General features: G+C 37.8%; 1 pseudogene; it reads left to right on the top strand.

Annotated features, from left to right (window-relative positions):
• Positions 1-1,336: 1,336 nt before the first annotated feature.
• Positions 1,337-16,982, top strand: part of LOC129082160 (protein SET-like) — a 120,597-nt pseudogene continuing 104,951 nt past the window's right edge.

Genomic DNA, 16,982 nt, shown 5'->3' with positions numbered 1-16,982 from the left:
AAATATTGTCAATCAGAACTGGATTTGAAATTAGAATTAATCACTTATTTTATTTGCTCACTACAATAAAAGGGAAATGACAAGAATAGTTAGTGTACACAGGGTCCAGCAGAAGTAATGGCTGCTTGAATGTTGTTGGTAGGGTAATAATATGGGTGTAATAATCTATCGTTTTAATTTGAACATTTCATCTAGAATGTCATATGGTGTGCTTGAATGTGATATTGTTATATTACACAATTACATGCTTATGATTTTGTAATAAAACATTTTATAATAAAAAGGGGTATTATTTGTGCTGGACCTTGTATATACCAAGAAAATAGTATGTATATTATTTATATATAAATAAATATATAAAGAAAATCAAGCTGAAGTAGTATATTGTATCATTATAGACTTTTGTTACACAACAAACAACTGAGATTAAAAACTTAAATTACACATCACACTGTTGTAAATGCAGAACATAAAGTATAGACAAAAAAACTAATTGCCTTCAGGTTTATATGTCAAAATGGAAACTTTATGTTTAATACTGCTGAGACTCTGATAAGGCCTTAGGCTGAGAGGGCCAAGGTAAAAATCATATACAGAAAATCAACTTTTATGCATACATGCTCTTAGGAAAATTTCACTACATGTTAACTGAGAAAAACAGTTAAAAATAAAACCAAACAAACAACCAAAAAGCTAGGAAACAACAAAGATCAGAGTGAGAAAAGTTACTTTGCTTTTGATGCATTGCCATTTTCATGTATTTAACAATGAAAGGTTATCACTAATAGAACCTAATATCCCTTCTTAGTCTGACAAATTTATGTTCAATTCTTTAATATAAAAAAGAAAACATTCACTCATCTTAGTCTCCAGCTTATCACTTTGTTTCAGTTTCTTTAAATCAATTACCTATTCTGTAAACATATAATTCATTCATGAATGTATTTACTTGCCTATCTCCTTCTCCACAAAATGTAAGCTCCATTATTTTGGAGATTAAAAACAGTCATAGGAACATAGTGTAGGGGAAGAACAAATTTTCCTCTGCCTTCAAGGTTTTTCTGGCTGGTCTAATAATCAAATAAATGTGAGACAGATTAGCAAGAAAAAAATAACCAAATTTAATAAAACATATGTATGGGAGCCTGCGTACATGAGGGAGTCAGAGATCCCACATGCACGACAGGTTCAGAGTTAGAAAGGGGGATTGAGATATATAAGACATTCTTGAGCTACAGGTGAGGTAATGTTACTGAACAGAGGTAGATACAGCTGCCTGCCACCAAATACAAGGATAAAATAAAAGTTGGAGGGCAAAGAAAAGGTCTTTATTAAAATGTTGCTTAAGTTGGGGAGCAGAATACTCCCTGACTTCAGGTCAGTCTCTTCTGCAAAACACAGAAAAACCCAGCCACCCCCAGAACCAGAGTCAGTGTCCAGAAACCCCACTCCATCCTTATCTGTCTTTCTGAAGCCCAAGGCTGCTACGTGGCTGGCTCTCCAGCTTCAGGTTCCCTTCCTGGAGTGTAAGCTTGTGGGACTGCCATTGCCATTGACATACTGCAACATCCCTCTGCATGCAGCTCTGCCTGCAGGCCCACCACGCAAGGCTCCTAGCACCCTCAGGGACAGTGAACACTCTGGCCCACACATCCGTGTGCTGATCTCAGAGGCAGAGAAGGACATGATCCAGGACACTGTGCTGCATGGAGCTGCAGCACCACACAGGCTGCGGCCAGGGCATGTATCCCTGTGTGGGTAGGTCAGTGCACAGGACCTGGCTTTGGTGTGAGCCAGCCCACGATAGGGCAAGGGCAAGCGAGGGGAAGCAGAAAAGGGCCGAGACTCTGCCAGCCTTCCTTTTAAATCTTTGGCCCCAAAGTTCCATGTGCCCTGGAAGCAAGTAAAAGGCCTTTTTCCCTCTGTCCAAACATTTCACTAGACTGGCACAAATTCTGTTCAAGCCTCCTCCCCCTGTGTCACACACAGGTTTTGCTTTCCGTTTATGGGAGGGCATGGAAATCTATCACATGATATGTTGCAGTTTCAGTCCCACAACCTCTGGCATTTCCTGTGATCTCTCCCTCCTCCGAGGAACACAGGCCCTTGTGCACTGCTTCCGGGGTATCTGCCCTCTCCCCAGCAATCTTGCCAGATTCTCCTCCAACAGTAATGCACCTTGGGGTTTTCAAATGGTCATTGCAGAATAATAAGTGTAGATGTTTAGTAAATAAAAATTTGTCCTGCCATAGAGGTGACTCAAAAAGCTATAGCTCATAATCTTTTATGGACAAGGCCTCTAAATTCAAATTCTTCTAGGTAGTTAAGGGTGGCTGCCAAAACTTTCTTCTGAGCCTATGGCTAAAATTGCCTTTAGCTCAAGACAATTTGCATACCACAGAGGCACATCTTGGAGTGACTCTGAACCCCTCAAAATTGTAAACACTCAATAAATATTTATCAAATGAATAAATAAACCTGAAATGAGTCATTTTCATCAGACCCAGTATTAATGCTCCATCCAGAGGGAACAGCTCTCTATGATGCCTACTAAACTGGTAGAGGTCAACTTTCCTTTCAGAAATTATACCATTTAGTTCTTTTTAATACTAGTTGCGCCAAGACTCTAAAAGGAAACTCAAGAATGTTCTATAAGAGCAGTGTCATTCTGAACTATTTATCTAAATATAAACTTAACTTCTCAGAGTGACCTAAAAAAAAAACTATGCAAGGTTATCCTAGTTGTACCATTGCTTAAGCCAAGAACAGAATGTTAACAATGAGTAGAGCAAGCTGTATCCACTAAAGAAAACAAATCTAGTTCACTATGTAAACTGTTTTTTAATAGTAATTCTGCTGACAGATTTTGTTGTTAGCAAATACTCAGTCTACATTCCACATTCATCAAAGGGCAAGACAGAGCTCTGGTCCCACTGGGTGAGATTGTGGAATGGTTCTCATGGTCAAACAGATGGAAAACATTGTGTATTCTAGCTTCCCCTTAAGAGATTCAGAAAGCATATAAGAACAGAATAAAGGTTTTGAGAAGTCTTCCTTTGAATGTGCTTAATCCATGTTTCCCAAATTTTGACTAATCCATGTAAGCAAAACACACTGTCAGAAAAGCAACATGGTTATTGACTTGTTTGCTTCGTTTTGTGTATAGTGGGTGACAAACTCCTGGTGGGATAGCTAGCTAATACACAAGGTCATTAAGACTGTGTCCAGATACGGACCTTCACTGAATGAACAATGAATGGATCATTTTCCAAAATACTTAGCATTATTCAAGTTTCTAAAATAATATTTTAGCTCTCTAGCCCCACAACATTGCCTAGGGACCTAATGTGATTGAAATTCCTTCAGACCTAGTTTACAGCTCTTTGATCAAAGCCATCAGATACAAGAAGTTATTGAAAATATCAGATAATTTGACACAGCTTTAGGAGAGAATGTGTGGAGCAGTGAAAAAGAAGGCAACACTCCAGTAGTCAGCCAAATCGGCTGTGTCATGCCTAAGGCCAATGGTGACAGATATTACTGTCAGATCACCCACATAAGGAGATAATTTAGCTGCTATCCACCACTCCCAGAGGGGCTTCTAAGGAACCCACAAACAATCAACTTCATGGAGTTTTCTCTTCAGAAAGGAACATAGTTTTCCTATAAATAATGCCAAAAGAATTATTTTCTCAAGAGGCTTTTAGCCATTTATGGTCTATGGTGCAGTATGACAATACTGCAGAATGCCTTTCTTTCTTCCTTCCTGGGGGAAGTCAGCCTGCAAAACAGTGATGTCCCAGATATTTTCCAGAAAGAGAGATTGCACAACTCACACCTGTGGCACTAACAGATATCAGTTCCCTTCTGGAGGTGGCCTGCCAACTTAACTCAACAAATAAACAGAGAGGGGAGCTCTTAAGCCTTTATGCAAGTGGCCAGAACGTTTAAATATTCTTTTAAATGACTAGTGGAGAAATGCTAAATAATACCTTTTATCAGAGGGAGATGGGTGCATTTTCAGACAATTAAAAAGATTACTTTGAGTATTCTTGGCACCTGGGGCTTCAGGTCTGAGAGTTATGCAAATTCTGCCTGAGGCTACAGAGAGACTCTTATCTCAGGTCTGCAAAGTTCAAAGATCCAGTGGTGGACATTACACTTCATTTCCATCATTCCACAAAGGGTTAATGGCAATAATACTGTATGATGAAGGCTGCTACAGTGTTATGGGATTATAAAGTAGGTTCCTGCAGTCAAGGAGTTTTTTTAAGGAAAAAATAATAATGAGGGGAAGTAAGATTAAAATCTAATAGAAATGGGAGAGGTAAGACTGTAGAACATGGGACATTCAAATTAGGCCTCAAAATATAGTTGGAAAAGGGAATGGATGGTACAGGTAGAGAATATTATAAGGGCAGAAACAGTGGCAGTGAGAAAGGACAGGCAGTAAGTCTGTACCTATGTATGTGCATGTGTGTGTGTTAATAAGATGTGGGTTTGCTTGAAACGTAAGTCCACACATGGAAGTCATTAGTGATATGAAAAGCTAGAAAGATGAATTGGAGCCTACTCCTGGAGGCCTTGAATGTCAGACTAAAGAGATTCAGCAGATGATAGAGAGAGACTAAAGGCTTTTTGGGAGGAGAATGATATTATTCATTAATTAATTTGAAGATGTATCTGGTTGTGATGTGGAAGGTATCCAGAGTTTCATAAAACACTGAAGCAAAAAGACTACTTAGGTGGTTATTTCAGCGGGAACTAGAGAAAAATTGAAATGTAATCTACAACAATTACAATATAAACTGAATACCTAAAAGCAACATATCACAATCACCTCTTCCTGCTTAACACTCTGTATGTACAATGGATGACTTAGGAAGACGTAAGGCAAAAACATAAAGCTTTCAAAGTTCTTCTTTACAATACAAAAATGCTCGATCAATGCAGAAAAATGCACTATTTTATTTCATAAATTTTACTGCTGGGGACATTAATTATGGAGGGCATAGAAAGAACTAAAATCAAGCTTCTTTACTATACTATGTAAAAGATGCAAGTGGTAACTTCCAAACAGTTTTAAAAAAGAGAGAGAGATAGAGAAGCCATTGTTTTTTTTTCGAAATTCCAAACTAGCATTCTTCTGCGACCCAGGTCATGAATAAAAACATAAAACTAGTCTTAAGCACTGCTGTACCACTTTCTTTGATGGAGAAACTTTAGGCAAACTCTAAATCTTGCTCTTGAATCAGAAAAAGAAAAATAAAGAAGGCAGGAAATGTGTTCCCATTGTTCTGAAGCAAAGCAGTTACACAAAGCCAAGGGGGAAAAAATGAATGACTTTAATATAAAAGTTTTGGATTCTGGCAAGCTTTGGATTATTCATACTGTTTTGTTTTGAGTGTCACAGAGTGAACCATATGTCAGTAGTACCAAAGCAAAAGCCATTTTTTCAAACCTAAAAAAATCTCCAAAATATTTACTTTAAAATCTTCTTGTACCTTTTCTCTTTGGCTCTTCAGCTGTTTTTCTCTCTCTCTCTTTTTTAATCAATTAGGTGAATATGAAGTATATCATGAATCTAGTGAATAGAATGTATTGTCAGAATGTAGTTCTTAGAAGTGATGATGAAAAAGGCAATATGACATAAAGTAAGAAGAGAAAAATAAGCATGACTTTAAAATTCTGGCATTTTCTTCTGCTGATTTAACAGCAATCACTTTAATAATGAAGTGTTATATTTTAGGAGAATCAAGATGGCTGAGGAGTGAGTGGAAGTCACACTGACCTCCTCCCAGGACCTACCTGGAATTACAACTAAATTGTGGAGAAATTACCTGGAACAAACAACTGAACAATAGCAAGAGAGGAGCCTTATAACCTCTGACAGACAGAAGAATCATCCTTAACACAATCTAACTGGTAAGGAGTGTGGTAGAGACTCAAGAAGATGGGTGGGGTGCCACGGGTAGCAGCACCAGAAGGATATTGAAAGGGTGAGTTGAATCCCCCTGAGAAGGACGGGGTCTAAACCAAAAGCGGGGATCTCCAACCATACAGCACCTGAGCCTAAAAAGTACACAGAAAACAGCCACCTACAAAAAGCAACAGGGTTGCTCTCTGCCAGAGACAGGCAGCTGGAGACTCAAAGAGCCATTTAAAGGGCCAATGCATACATTTTTATTTGCAGCCATTACCCTGGTCTCCAGCAAAGGCAGGGGCAGAATGGGCTAGAGACACCTGAGAAGAAACCGGGGAAGGAGGCTTTGGGGAGAGAAATGAGAGAGTGGCTGGCGGGGTCCTGGTGCTGACTTCTCTCCCATACTACAGCAGCCATTTAGCTCAGGGAGAGACCACTCCTCTGAGTGGCGGCAGTGTCAAAGGACCCAAAAGCTCCGCCCCCAGGAGGGTCTCCGCCACACCCTGAGCTGTCTAAGCTGGACTGCTGAGTGCAGAGTGACCAGATTAACAGCTGAAGCAGACAGACACAGACAGTAAATTCCTGGAAGTCTCAAAAAGACTGCTTAAGGTCAGACAGGGCCAACATCTGACATAATCAGAGGCACACCCAGAAAGCAAAAATAGCGGTCTTCTACCATAGCAGTCCACACCACAAAGTCAGGAAATCAAGAGAGATCAATTTAAGAAGCAGAAGCAAAAATGAAGAGTCAAACAAATAACGGGAAGACAAAAAAACTCCCCCCTGTCAAAGGGCAAGGAGGAATCTCCAGAAAGAGAACTAAATTATTAGAGACAAGTAAACTATCAGATATTGAGTTCCAAACAACGGTTCTAAGGAAGCTCAATGAACTCAGTGAACTCAGAGAGAATTACAAAAACTACAGGAAATCTATGATGAACTCACTGCATATGAGCATGAAAAATGACACAAAAACTATCAACAAGAGGCAAGAGGAAATGAAGAATACAATTTCTGAATGGAAGAACGCAGTAGAAGGAATCAAAAGCAGCCTAGATGAAACAGAGGCTTGAATAAACCAGCTGGAAGAAAAAGGAGCAAAGCTCCCAGAAAGAGGAAGAAAATGAAAAGAGACTCAAAAAGAATGAGGAAGCATTGAGGGAAATACAGGACAACCATAAACGTACTAGTATTCATGTAATAGGGATACCAGAAGGAGAAGAAGAGGAGCAAGGGATAGAGAACCTGTTAGAAAAAGTAATGATGGAAAACTTCCCTAATTGGAGGAGAGAATAAGTCACACAAATCCAGGAAGAACAGAGGGTCCCATTTAAGAGGAACCCAATGAGGCCCACTCCAAGACACAGCATTATTAAAATGGCAAATGTCAAAGACAATGAGAGGATCTTAAAGGAAGAATGGGAGAAAGAGGTAGCAACATACAAGGGAGCCCTGACACAGCTAGCAGCTGACTTCCCAACAGAAACACTCCACACCAGGAAAGAATGGCAAGAAATATTCCAAGTAATGACAAGCAAAGGACTGCAACCAGGACTGCTCTACCCAGCAAGGCTCTCAATTGAAATGGAAGGTGAAATAAAGAGTTTCCTAGACGAAAGACAGCTAAAAGAATACACCTCCACCAAACCAGCATTGCAAAACATGCTAAAGGGACTTCCTTAAGGTGAAGAAAACGAGTCTATGAAGACACGCTTCCTTTCACAGTCACCAATACTTGATATTACCAATATTTTTAATACTTATCAACCAGCTAGGTTGATAATGATGTGACAATGATGTGTTATTTTAATGGTTACTTTATTATTAGTTGAAACTAAACCTATTTTTGTAGATTTCTTGCTATTTTCATTATTTTGAAAAAGCTTTAAATGACTTTTTGGTATTCTTTATCCATTCTGATTAAAGGTATGTAGAAAACCCCCCCCCAAAAAAAATAAGTATTAAATCTTTTTTTAGATGTGTGGCAAATACTTTCCCATTCTATTATTTGTCCTTTAACTTTTTCTATATGTGTATTACTATGTAGTGTTAAATGTTAAATATAGTGCTATTGTCAATATTTTAATTTATAGCTTCTGGGTTTGAATATTTTACTTCAGGGCAAGGAAAATATTAGTTTGTATTTTCTCCTAAAACTCCTTAGATTCTACATGTTGATTTTTAACTCACCCGAATATTTCTTGTGTCATGTGTAAAACAAGGCTCTATATCTGTATAATTTCAAGTAATAGAGATCCATGTACCTTATTTGATGATTAAGTCTTATTTTACCCGCTGACTTGAAAATATCAATGTAAACATATATGACATTGTTAGACAGATATATATGTTGGTTTCTAGAATTATAGTTATATTTCATTGATCTACTTGATTATTTCTGTGCTGGTGTCATGTTGTTTTAATTGCTGAGCCTTTAAAATGATTTAAATATTTTTAATATTTTATAATTGACTTTGACACTTAAAAAATAAATAAAACCAATCTGCATTTGAAAAATAAGGAAAGAAAAGAAAGAAAGAGAGAGAGAGAGAAAGAAAGAAAGAGAGAAAGAAAGAGAAAGAAAGAAAGATGGAACTCCTTCCTTTTGTGACAACATGGATAGAACTGGAGAATATTATGTTAAGTGAAATAAGCCAGTTGGTGAAAGACAAATACCATATGATCTCACCTATAAGTGGAATCTATTCAACAAAATAAACTAGTGAACAAAATAAACCACAGGCATGAAGAAATGGAGCAAGCTGAATGTTACCAGAGAGAATGGGAAAAGAGGAGAATAGTGGAAAGAAGGGAAAGCCACTAGACAAAGAACATGTATGAATGACCTATGAACATGGACAACAGAGTGTGAATTGGCTGGGGGAGCAGAGGTTGGGGTGGGATGCATGGAGAGGGGCAAAGGGGAAAAATTGAGACAAGTGTAATAGAATAAATGTGATTTAAAAATTTAAATAAAACAATGAACGTGTCAATAATGAGATCAAAGAAGAAATCAAAAAGTTTCTGGAAACAAATGAAAATGAACACACAACAGTACAAAATCTATGGGACAGAGCTAAGGCAGTCCTGGGAGGGAAGTTCATAGAAGTGCAATCCTACCTAAAAGAGATAGAAACATTTCAAATAAACAACCTAACCCCACATCTTCAATAACTGGAGAAAAAACAACAAACAAAGCCTAGGGCATGTAGAAGGAAGGAAATAATCAAGATCAGAGCAGATTTCAATGATATAGAGACTAAAATAACAGTTCATCGCATCAATAAATCCACGAGGTGGTTCTTTGAAAAGATAAAGAAAATGGAGAAGCCTTTAAGCAGACTCATAAAGAAAAAAAAGGAGAGGGCCCAAATAAAAAATATCAGAAATGAAAGAGAAGAAATGACAACTGATACCACAGAAATACAAAGGATTATAAGAAGTGACTATGAACACTTATACACCAAGAAATATGAAAACCTGAGTGAAATGGACAAATTTCTAGAAAAGTATGACTTTCCAACATTGAATGAAGAAGAAGCAGAGAGCCTGAGCAGACTGATAACAGTAATTGAAGCAGTAATAAAAAAAAAAAAAACCTGGCACACAAAAGCCCTGGACCAGACAGTTTCGCAGGAAAATTTTACAAAACCTTTAAGGAAGAGTTAACCCCTGTCTTTCTCAGACTATTCCAAGAAATCCAAGAAGAAGTGATAGTCCCAAACTCTTTTTATGAGGCCAGCATCGTCCTAATCTCAAATCCAGATATAGACACAACAAAGAAAGAAAACTACACGCCAATATTTGTGATGAACATAGATGCTACAATGCTCAAAAAAATATTGGCTAACCAGATACAGCAATACATTAAAATGATCATCCACCATGATCAAGTGGAATTCATTCCAGGGATAGAAGGATGGTACAATATTTGCAAGTAAATAAACATAACATATCACATAAGCAAGAGGAAAGACAAAAATCACATGGTCATATCTGTAGATGGGGAAAAAGCATTTGATAATGTACAGTACCCATTTATGATAAAAATATTCAGCAAGGTGGGCATAAAGGGAGTACTCCTCAACATAATAAAGGCCATATACGAAAAACCTACAGCCAACATCATACTCCAGGGACAAATACTGAAATCTTTCACTTTCAGATAGGGAACAAGGCAAGGATGTCTGCTTTCATCACTTCTATTCAACATAGTATTGGAAGTCCTACCACAGTGATCAGACAAAAAAAAAAAAAAGAAATAAAAGACATCCGAATTGGAAAGGAGGAAGTAAGACTGTCATTGTTTGCAGATGACATGATAGTGCACATAGAAAAACCTATAGACTCCACCAAAAAGCTACTTGGCCTAATAAGTGAATTTGGCAAAACAGTGGGATACAAAGTCAAAATTCAGAATTTGAAGGCCTTTTTGTACACCAACAATGAAATACCAGAATCAGAAAACAGGAAAAAAAATCCCATTTGCTATAGCAACAGGAAATATTAAGTACCTTGGATTAAACTTAACCAAGGAGGTAAAAGACCTGTACACAAAAAACTACACAACATTAAAGAAAAAATTATGGAAGATAGAAATAAATGGAAGCATATACCGCATTCATGGATTGGAAGAAATAACATCATCAAAATGGCTGTACTACTCAAAGCAGTTTATAGACTCAATGCAATCCTTGTTATTATTCCTATGACCCATTTCACAGATATAAAACAAACATTTCAAAAATAAATATGGAACCATGAGTGACTCTGAATACATGCAACAATTTTGAGAATGAAGAATGAAGTAGGAGGGATAGCAATACCTGACATCAAACTGTATTACAAGGCCATGGTAATCAAAACTGTCTTGTACTGGCATAAGAACAGACACATAGATCGGTGGAACAGAAGAGAGAGCTGAGATATAAACTAATGTCTGTATGGTCAATTAATATCCGACAAAGTGTGCAGAAGTATAGAATACAGTAAAAATAGCCTCTTCAACAAATGGTGTTAGGAGAGCTGGACAGCTGCATGTAAAAATATGAAATTCGACCACCAATTTACACCATATACAAAAATAAAGTGAAGATGAAGAAAAGACGTAAATATAAGTCACAACACCATAAAAGTCGTAGAGGACAAATAGACAGGAAACTCTCAGATATACCATGCAGCAATATTTTCACCAATATGGCCCCTAGGTCAAGGCACAAAAGTAAAGAAGAAAGAAATGGGACCTCATGAAAATAGAAAGCTTCTGCATGACTAAAGAAAACATCAACAAATTAAAAGGGAACCAACTGGGTGGAAAAATATATTTGCCAATGATATATTGGACAAGGGTTTGATCTCCAAAATATGTAAAGAACTCACACAATTCCACTTCAGGAAGACAAACAATCCAAGTATAAAATGGGCAAAGGATCTGAACAGACACTTCTCCAAGGAGGACATACACAGGGCGTAGAGACATATGAAAGGATGCTCAGCATTCCTAGCCATCAGAAAAATGCAAATTAAAGCCACAAGGACATACCACTTCACGCCAGTCTGAATGGCCATAATTAATAAATCACCAAACAAGTGCTGGCGAGGCTGTGGAGAAAAAGGTACCCTAGTATATATTTGGTGGGAAAGCAGACTGGTGCAGCCACTGTGGAAAATAGTTTGGAATTTCCTCAAAAAGCTAAAAATCGAACTGCCTTTTGACCCAGCAATTCCACCACTGGGATTATACCCTAAGAATCCCAAAACACCAATTCAAAAGAACCCATGCACCCCAATGTTCATAGCAGCACAATTTACAATAGGCAAGTATGGGAAGCAACCTATGTTCCCATCAATAAATTAGTAGATCAAAATACTATGGTACATTGACACAATGGAATACTACGCAGCAGAAAGAACAAAGGAACTCCTACACTTTGAGACAGCATGGATGGAACTGGAGAGCATTGTGCTAAGTGAAAGAAGCCAGGTGGTGAAAGACAAATACCATATGATCTCACTTATGAGTGGAGCCTAGTCAACAAAAGAAACAAGCAAGAAATTATAACTGTTAACACTGAAAGAAAAAATTCTGACAATAATGAGAAGGGAGGTGGGAGGCGGGAAACAGGTAAAAAAATGGGAAGGGTCAAGTCAAGGAACATGACCCATGGAAAAAGCCAAAGTAGGGAAGGATTGAGGGAGGGAGGTGGGGGTATGGTGGGCAGGGGAAACTGGTGGCAGGAAAATGGAAACAAATGTATTTGAACAATAAAGAAAATGTATGCACAGATTTTAAAAAAATAAAAATAAAGTGGGTTATTTACTCTGAAAAAATGTGTAAAGAAAATCTTCCACAATGGTTGACAGGGGGGCTCACAGTCAGCCATGAGTTTCTAATTTGCCAAAGCAAAGAAAGAGATGTAATATGAGGACCAAGGACATGATGAAAGCTTTACTTCATAAAGGTCAATCTAGCAGTGGCAAGAAAGATGGATTGGAGTGATGGAGTGCAGACAGTGTAGGAGGAGGGGAGACTGGCTTGGAAGTTATTACAATAGTAAGGACCTCAAAAAATGATAATAAGACTTGTAATGAAATTTAGATTCCTTAATAGAAATCTGATAAAGAAGATAAACTATTGTACTGGTAATTCTATGGCCCAAAACATTTTGCAAATGAGGAACCCCAAAGACTTTTAAAACTAATTTTGTGCTATTTTCTGTATGTTAGAGATCTTTTTCTTAGGGTGTGCATGTTGCACCATTAATTTATTTCAAGAACTTCTTCCTGAAGTGTCTCCAGACAGTTGGCAGGTCAAAGTCCTCCATGTTCTCTGTATGCAAAAATGACATTTTTAACTGTTAGCCTATGTTATGCCTTTCAGAGTGGACTACCCTTCTGCAATCTGAACACTACTAAGCCATTTGAGAATAAGAGTTCAGTTAAAACCAGTTTATTTTAAAATAAATAAAGGCTATGCTTTTTCCCCCTTTGTGTGATTGTTCACTTTCAATATGATGACATGTGATGCTAGCAGCAGGTAAAAGAGGTAGCTTTCAAAGGGAACTGCAGCTCCAAAATTAAAAAAAGGGAGAGGAGGTCAAAGTAGTAATGATACAGATTCATTTCATTTTAGAATCCCTGGCCACAGTAGCAACATCTTCTTGACTAACAGCAGTCGTGTCCTGCGGTGAAAGTAAGTTCTTTCCTTCTGGGTCTAAAGTATTCAGAAACAAGGTTAAGTAAACAGGGGCAGTAATTATCTCTACAAATGAGACTTGCTAACATTTCCAAGCAAGGTATCATTCTAAACCACACATTTATGTGCCCACACATGGACACACAGCTACATAGTAACATGATGAACCTTAGCAACATAATTCCAGGTTGTAAAAAACAATTTATTGAAGACTACATGTAATAATTTGGAATTTTCAACATTTCAGTGCTTTTTCATTCCCAGTTTTGGTTGATGATATCCCCACAAAACTCTGTATTTCTCACAAGTAATAGATCTAATGTGCAACACAACTTCCTTCCTAGGATCTCTAAGCAGTTTGTACTTTCTTGTTTAATCTAAAACTTGTGAGGTATATAGGAACATACATTTCCTTTTATCTTTTAACAAATAAGAAATGTGAAGGACAGCCCTGACCGGTGTGGCTCAGTGGGCTGGGCATCATCCTGCAAACTGAAAGCCACTGGTTTAATTCCCAGAAAGGGCAGGTACATGCCTGGGTTGTGGGCCAGGTCCCTGGTTGAGGGCATGCAAGAAGCAACCAATGTTTCTCTCACACATTCATGTTTCTCTCCCTCTCTTCCTTCCCCCTTCCTTTCTTTCTAAACATAAATAAAAATCTTTAAAAAAATGTGAAGGACAGAAAGGAATCGTGTAAGGGTGAATGTGGTTGGAGAAATAAAACCTAAAATTCTATATTCTTGGAGACTTCAATTGAGGGTAACTGATTTTAGGTCCACAAGCAGTGGAACAGCATAATAAACAATATTCTGGCTAGGAATTAGGACAGGTAGATTCCAGTCCTGACTCTACTCTAAGCAAATCAATTCATTTCTCTGGATTTGTTCCCAGTTTACAAAATGATGAGGTCAATTGTTTTGAAACTGTGCTGAAAGGGATTCCTCAGAGATGTTTCCTTTGACACTGCTTCTAAGATCAGATCACTTTGAGCTCCATGCTCTGCAGTCTGTGGAACACTTCATCCCAAACTCACACACTCAGTGCAGGCATCCAGGTCCATAGCATGCTAGTACCCAATTTGTTCAGAGGAGATGTGGGGGTTAGATTCAAGTAGTTATTTCTTCTCATGCTGCAAGTTCCTACTAGGTGATATCCCCTCTCTTGTGATTTCAACTACCACCTGCATGTTAATCATTTTCAGACTTCTTATTTCACATTCAGACCCATGTATCCTAATTGCAGCAAGACATTGCCACTTGGGTATGCAATAGGTACCTCAGACTCAATACATCCAAACTAAATCATCTTCCCTCTAATACTTAATCTTTCTCCCAATTTTCCTATTTCAGTGAACAGTACCCCCTTCTAACCCATCGTCCACACTGGAATAAATGAAACAAGTAGAGATACACAATGACACAGAGTTCAGATCATAGATATCCCTATGTCCTTTATATGATAATATCTTGGATCAATGCCACAATTCTTTTGTTCCCAATACTCCACTACCATTGATTATTTTATTTAACAAATATTTATTGAGTACCTAAAGTATGCTAGGTACTGTTCTGAGCATGAAAGACACAGCAGTGAACCAAAAAAATACACCTATGCTTTTTATTCTGTTTCCTTCACAGGATCCATTCTTTACCCTTCTCTGGCCTTCCCTGTTCCCCAGGAGGCTGACCTCTAAGAACTGCTTCACCTGGGCTCCTTGCCAGGTGGCTCCTGCTCAGGTTTTAACTACAGGTACATTGGTAGGAAATGGAATACAGGGAGAGACAAGTGTTGGTAATTTCTTCTCCTGCTCCTCCTGACTTCCAAGGCCTATGTTTCTGTATGTCAATAGTGGAGTTCCTCCAAGACTATGTCTTTTTTCCAGGCAATCCCTCCTTCTCAGATCCATCTCTCATGTCTCTCTTTATCTTGACCTTTCATGGCTAGTTTCAGTATGCCTTGTTTAGTCCCATAACCCTACCCATACTGCTGGAAGTAATCCTTCTTTAAAGTCTTCATTTATACCATCTGCAAGGATTTCTGTTTCCTGATGAGACCCTGCATTGACACAGTCCCAGGACTTACCGACCTCACATTCTATAGTGGCAGTGGATCGAGGAAAGGAAACAGAGACAAATGGTGTAATTGGAGGAAGACTGTTGTAATAGACTGTAGTTCCATGAACCTTGTAATGTTCACAAGTTGAATCCAAGATCTACTCATTCATTAACTTACATATTGCATATTCTTATACATAGTCACAAGCTATTAAAATGTTTAAAGGCAGTTGCCAAAAAGAAAATAAAAATATGTGATGTTATTTTAAAATAAAATTGCTACCTTATGTTAGATAGCAAATTATGCTGTATTTGAAAGGATAAAGAGAAATTGAAGGATGTGCTTTTTACACCTAAATTTTTTAAAAACTTTCTGATGAAGTACAAACATAGTAAAAGATATAGAAAAGAAGTCCAGAACAAAAAGAAGAAGAGAAAATGCTATTGGAAGTAAAGTACTGGAAGAACTCCTCATGTTGAGAGTGACAAGTATTAGAGTGGGCCATGGAAGCCCCAGTCTCCTGATTTCCATAAGAAAAGGCAACTCTCTGTCTTTAATGAAACAGGAGCTGATGTGCATAAAGAAAACATATATATTCATCAGGTTATTCAATTATACAAACAACATTTCTCAAGAACAGACTATGTGCATATAACTTTGCACAGCCTATAGGAAATACAAAATATAAGAGAGTTATGCTCTCAGTCCTGCAAGTGTTTCTAAGGAGAAAAGACAAATATACAGAAAGAGTTAACAGAAGCAAGAAAAAAATCAGCCTAAAAATGAATGATTCTAAGTTTTCTAGTCTTAACAATTTTTTACTCAGACAGAGACCATGATTTAAGGACATTCCATTAAGACTGCACTTCGAAAAGAATAATAAATGTATTGAGGAGAGGGTTACAGTCAACATCATTCTCCCCAGTCATTCCATAACAAATGCCCATGAGGTTATCTTTTGCTTTACTTTGAGTGTATTCCATAAAGGGTCCAGAACAGAGAAGACACCAACACAAACTTCCAGGACTTTTCAATCTATCAGTCTTGCTGCATTAATTCTGAAGACCTCTTTTCCACATGTTGTTCAGCAATTGTTGAAATAGACTAAAAATACAGAATGTCTCCTGGGGTTCAAATTCTGTCTGGCCTATATCTATAGTAACAGTGAATAATGTTCACTATTCTTCACAAAGAATTACCAATTAGCTCACCCAACTGAATACTGCAGGTGGATGCAAATAAGGTTGTTAAACATACTATATTATAAGAGGAACTTTCATCAGCCATAAGCAGTTCTTTCTACATAAGCTCATGAGCATATTCACCCACAGCCTGGAATTTACTGTTACAGTGATGAGTTTTGTTTTTCATTCCACACAGACATTTCTCCAGAAATTTACCTTGCTGGTTATATTTTATTGAATCTAGATATAAAACTAAGTGGAAGTTTCCAAAAACCACAACATTGATAGATGGAAAAGGTGAAAGACTAGGTAATGAAAGAAAGCTAGATAGTCAGTTATGAAATTTAAAATACATCCTGGGGCCCTGGCTAGAGTGGCTCAGTGGATTGAGTGCCGGCCTGCAAACTGGTTCAATTCCCAGTCAGGGCGTGTGCCTGGGTTGCAGGCCAGGTCCTTGGTTCGGGGTGTTAGGGAAGTGACCGTTCAGTGTTTCTTTCACACATAGATGTTCCTCTTCCTCTTTTTTCTCTCTCCCTCTCCCTCTCTCTAAAAATAAATAAATGAAATCTTTTTAAAAATAAAAATAAAATACATCCTGGGCTGTGAATTATCTATGTCTACATAG

Source organism: Pteronotus mesoamericanus, unplaced genomic scaffold, assembly GCF_021234165.1.
Source record: "Pteronotus mesoamericanus isolate MK-2021 breed Mesoamerican mustached bat unplaced genomic scaffold, CSHL_Meso_final scaffold_12, whole genome shotgun sequence".
NCBI classification, from domain to species: Eukaryota; Metazoa; Chordata; class Mammalia; order Chiroptera; family Mormoopidae; genus Pteronotus; species Pteronotus mesoamericanus.
This window is presented reverse-complemented; position numbering and strand designations above follow the sequence as displayed.